This window comes from Rutilus rutilus (genome assembly GCF_951802725.1).
Source record: "Rutilus rutilus genome assembly, chromosome: 17".
In the NCBI taxonomy this organism is placed as follows: Eukaryota; Metazoa; Chordata; class Actinopteri; order Cypriniformes; family Leuciscidae; genus Rutilus; species Rutilus rutilus.
This window is the reverse complement of record NC_140230.1, coordinates 31,481,143-31,486,328: the sequence shown is the minus strand read 5'-3', so window position 1 is coordinate 31,486,328 and position 5,186 is coordinate 31,481,143. Positions and strand designations below refer to the sequence as shown.

The following is a 5,186-nucleotide window of genomic DNA, read 5'->3' as shown; positions in this document are numbered from 1 at the left end:
CCTTCAGGCGTTCAGAGCAGCTTTTTGTTTCGTTTGGTGGGCGCACCAAGGGTCTCGCCGCCTCGAAACACACCCTGTCCAGATGGATAGTCGATGCTATCGCAGCTGCTTACGCATCTAAAAACCTGCAGTGCCCTTTGGGCATTCGGGCACACTCCACCAGAGGCATGGCCTCATCGTGGGCGTGGTCCAGTGGGATTCCCATTCATGACATTTGTGCAGCGGCAGGCTGGGCCTCCCCCTCCACATTTGTTAGGTTTTACAACCTGGAAGTTCCCGCTTTGCAGGCCAAAGTGCTATCAGTCTAAGTCTCGCGTAAGCCAGCCCACTGTCTGTGCGCGGGCTACGCTGCTGATTTAGCTCTACTGGTTGAGCTACACTATATGGAAGTGTTAGTTGGACCGGCTGTGCCGCTCCCTGCCCCATATTATGTGCTTGTGTACTGTGGTATCTTGGCCGCCCAGCTCCGCTTCGCGTTCCCTGGGCTCCCCATGGGATTCATTCAGGATGCTGGGCGCGCGCACGGCGTTGACAAAGGTGTTCCCGCAGCGTAAGCTAGCTTATGCAGTACGAGAGAACCTCTCGTAAGAGAACGTACTCGGTTACTAACGTAACCTCTGTTCTCTCTAGAGAGGGAACGAGTATTGCGTAACCCGCCGTGCTCTCGCCACGAGCTCATTTCGCTTCATGCGACAGAAACCAGCGAAGCAGCCTCTGTTCCTTGCTTATATACGCTAAGCCACACCCCTAATGACGGGCTGTGACGCACTAAGCGCGCCAAGCGCGCTCATTGGACGTGACGTCACGCGCAAGGCTCAGCCATAGGCTGCTGCAGTTGCCGCAGAGCAGCCAATGGGCACGCGATTCGCTTGCCCTAGGTCTGCAGGCTGCCGCACTGCGTTGACAAGTTTTTAAAAAATTAGGATAATTTTTGGCTTCAGTATCTCGAGAAAGGAGACTTTCCCGCAGCGTAAGCTAGCTTACGCAATACTCGTTCCCTCTCTAGAGAGAACAGAGGTTACGTTAGTAACCGAGTACGTTTCTGGTCTCATTGACTTTTTTTCCTACTATGGAAGTCAATGAGACCAGAAACTGTCTGGTTACTGATATTCTTCTAAATATCTTCCTTTCTGTTCAGCAGAAGAAATTCATACAGGATTGAAACAACATGAGGGTGAATAAATGATGACAGAATTTTCATTTTAAAGTGAAGTATCCCTTTAAATCAGGGGTGCCCAACCCTGCTCCTGCCGATCGACTGTCCTGCAGAGTTTATCTCCAACCCTAATCAAACACACCTGAAGCAACCAATTAAGGTCTTCAGGATCACATGAAAATTAAAGGCAGGTGTGTTTGATTAGGGTTGGAGATGAACTGTGCAGGGGGGTATTCCAGAAAGCTTGGTTAACTTACCATTTGGTAAATCATAACCTCTGGGTTGATTTACCCCAAACCCGCATACCATGAGTATGTCGGTTCCAAAACACCTGAGAAGAGTTAGTTTAATCAACCTCCTATTGGTAACCCAGAGTTAATGCGCGCACACGGCGAGTACATAAAGACATTTTCAATGGATCACCGATTTCAGGAGTCACCATGGAAACCCAGGGAGAAAAAAAGCGAGCTACATATTTCGGTGAAACTGAGTTGGAGGTTTTAATGCTTGCTCATGAAGACTATAAGCCCATTATAAAAAAAAAAAAAAGAGCAATATTGCTGCATCAGCAAAAGAAAGAGAGTTGGCTTGGCAAAAAATAACGGACTGAGTAAATGCATGAGTTTATAAAATTATAAATGGGCTATTTTCCCCTTTCATTGTGACGCAAAAATTCTTTGGGGCATGTAGTAAAAATAGACAAGTATTTACTTGTTGGCCTCCATACATTTCTTAATATTACAGTAGTAATGCACATAATTGGCTAGTATGTTGGCTTCTTGTTTTATCAGGTGTAACCCTTCTGGAGCCAGAAGAAGTGTGAGCTAAGTCAAAATGAAACACAAAAACATTCTCCAGCAATGTAATTAAGTATTTAATGTAGCCTAATTTAGTTTTCTATACATAGCTAGTACTTTTACATTACTAGTACTCTTAGATGTTCCTAATGTCCTTCTTTATTAGTTGTATTTGTTTAAGAATATACATTGAGTATTGAATATGCATGATTATATTATTGGTTTAATTATCTTGCAGTTGCTGATGGCCACATTGTATTATTGGATCCTCCTGCAACACCACACACTGTCACAGTTGTTAAGTGATTATTTTCTTTAGGTTTCTGTTTGCTAGACCAAGCATTCCTTATTTTCACTGTAGGCTGACGATGAAGAGACCACTTCTGCTGTGACAGAAACAGAAAATGTGGGGAGGCCCATAGAGGTATGATACATAGAATGCATTCCCCCTTTTTTGCATAAGAGAATAAATAAATTGTCATTGTCATTTTACAGAATATGGCAGGAGATTTTAATACAGATGAGGGTCCATCTACCTCCACACAGAATCTTAGCAGTGTAAGAAATGTTCTGCAGTTCTCCTTCCTCATTTAAATATTTGGTCTGTGTTTGTATTACAGACTTTCAGTCATGTTTAATTATTCTGTCTTTCTAGTTGCCTGCCAAAGAGCTGTATAAGGTCCACCTTCAAAAGCAAATCAGAAAAAGTGACATGGAGATGGACCTTATACAGCTTCAAATGGAGGAGAAAAGGCTTAACCTAAAAAAAGGCCAGACTTGAATTGCTGGAGCACCAGCTTAAGGTGGGAAACAGTATGTGAACATTAATCTGTCATTTGTTGTTGAATGAAATCTAAAGCAATAAATACAAATGTATTTTGTTACAGGAAATAAAGAAACAATGAACAACACTTGACTGTTAACTGGTTTTAATTAAAGTGATTTTGGCAAATCATGTCTCGTACCACCCTGCCATCACTTTGGTCTACTGGGTTCACTGGGGGTTCCTCTTGGCCATCTTCAAGAGAAGGGGGGGCCCTCTCACCTCTCAGTGTGGCAATGTTGTGAAGAACAACACAAGCAGCTGTGATGTCACATGCCCTTTCTGGGCTGACCCTGAGCCCACACAGGCACTGAAACCTTGCCTTCAGGATGCCTATGCCACCTTGGCCCGTGTTCTACTGTGGGCCAGGTTGAATTGTGCCTGTGGTCCAGGCTCAGGTTCAGGGTAGGGTGTCATCATATAGGGCAGACAAGGGTACCCTCTGTCCCCCAGCAAGTAACCATTGAAGTGTCATATAAAGGTAGTAAAAGTGTATAATTGCATAAAATAAAATAAAAACATTGTGTAAGGCAAAACATACCCTGTTGAAATTTGTGGCACAATGATGACTCCCTAAACATTCTGGCATCATGTACAGACCCTGGCCATTTGGCTTCAACATTAGGGGTTGCATCACATATTACCTAGTTAGTGGGGACCAGTAATGAGGGTGATTTAATGGTTTAAACACCCAAACATTTAGCACCCAAAAAATCTATTGTCACCTGCACATTGATGCTATGGATTGACTTCCTATTAACATAGTCTCCTTCATTGACTGAAGGAACTTTAATGGGAATGTGGGTTCCATCAATGCACCTAATCACATTTGGGAACCCTGAATTTGAAAGTTATATAATTAGAAACATTTAAAATTATTGTGACTGTATACAGTATGAATACATTAAGTAGTGCTATGTAACTAAAATGGTCTTTCATAGAATATCATAGAATGGACAAACCCGCCACTCTGTGGAATTCCTCTTTAATGACCCTCAGTGGTTTATGGCCAGGGAACTGCACAAAAGTGTGTAGGAACCGTTTGAGTGCAATGCATACTGTACGAACAGCCCTACACACAGTTGCCTTTCCCACATGCTCTGCATCGCCTATTGTATACAAAAAACTCCCCGTCGCAAAAAAGTTAAATAAATGGAGTTAAAAATTTAACTCCATTATCTTCGTTTAATAAATTAACGATTCTTTTGAAAAACGGTAAATATTCATTCGGATACGAAAACACATCGATACGTGGTTGTATCACCCTCATGGCGGAAAAGATTTCGTATTATCTGTGCTTCCACATCCACTGGATCGTCTTCAAAAGGGCACGCCATGCTCCGTCACCTCTCTGAAACAAACTAAACCTGGAACATAACCTGCTACCGAGCAGGTTATCTTCAGAGAGTAAGTTCCTATGGTTACATACATACCCAGAAAGTTACCTCCGTTTTTGGAACCGAAAGTTGAGGTTATCCACTAACTTACCCTTAAACTTACCCGGGTATGTCACATAACCTGCTTTCTGGAATACCCCCCAGGACAGTCGATCGGCAGGAGCAGGGTTGGGCACCCCTGCTCTAGACAATGACAGGACATTCACTAAAAATATACTAGGCATTGATTTATGTGCCCTGTTTCATACTCAATTTCTCACACTGGCTCTTTTCTCTCATTACCGTCAGGAGATTAATTTCATTGTTTACCTGGCTCAGAGTGATTTCCAAAGGCCAATCAGGGTCATGAAAACGAGAGCTTGAGTGATAAGGAGTGATAGGTAATAATGTAATATTAGTCACTCTATTAACGTTATTTAGTGATTCTGACAGGTCAATTTAGCTCAAAAGGAATTATTAATTAATTTATAGGGAATTCGAAAGAATCACTTATTACGGCCGAGCAAATGACTCGTTCAGGGTTAATTTGAACTGGCCGCAACTATCAGATCTGCAGCGGATAAATATCCAAATTATAGTGAAACACTATTTATTAGCAAGGTAACTTAGATCAGCAGTTTAAGACATTAAATTCGTAAGCACATAACACAAGTAACACTTCTCTTTAAAATACAAACAAGACTTTATTGATTATTCTAACACAAAAAACTAATATCTAACAAACACACGCACACACATTCATACGAGTTGCAGAAAGAAAGAGAGTGAGGAAAGAATGAGTTTTAAGAGATGATTAAATCCCAAGTTTCTATATGCACTTATAAGACATGACCTGAACGAACCATCAATCATTAATTTAACCCTTCTATCGTTTCTTAGGCGGGTTATTAAATCTATATCAATGCACCAGTTCAGTTTAAGAGTCTGGAGGGTAGCCTACTTGCTTGTCTTTGCTTTTGGGGATTCCCTTCGTCTGTGTGAAAGGGGTTTCCCAGGTCCGTTGGCTAGTGTCT

General features: G+C 42.1%; 1 long non-coding RNA gene across 1 annotated transcript; it reads left to right on the top strand.

Annotated features, from left to right (window-relative positions):
* Nucleotides 1-2,266: 2,266 nt before the first annotated feature.
* On the top strand, nucleotides 2,267-2,955 carry LOC311276341. Its single transcript, XR_014625059.1, has 3 exons — nucleotides 2,267-2,377; nucleotides 2,449-2,511; nucleotides 2,609-2,955. It is a non-coding gene; the product is annotated as an uncharacterized lncRNA (long non-coding RNA).
* The last annotated feature ends 2,231 nt before the right edge of the window (nucleotides 2,956-5,186 follow it).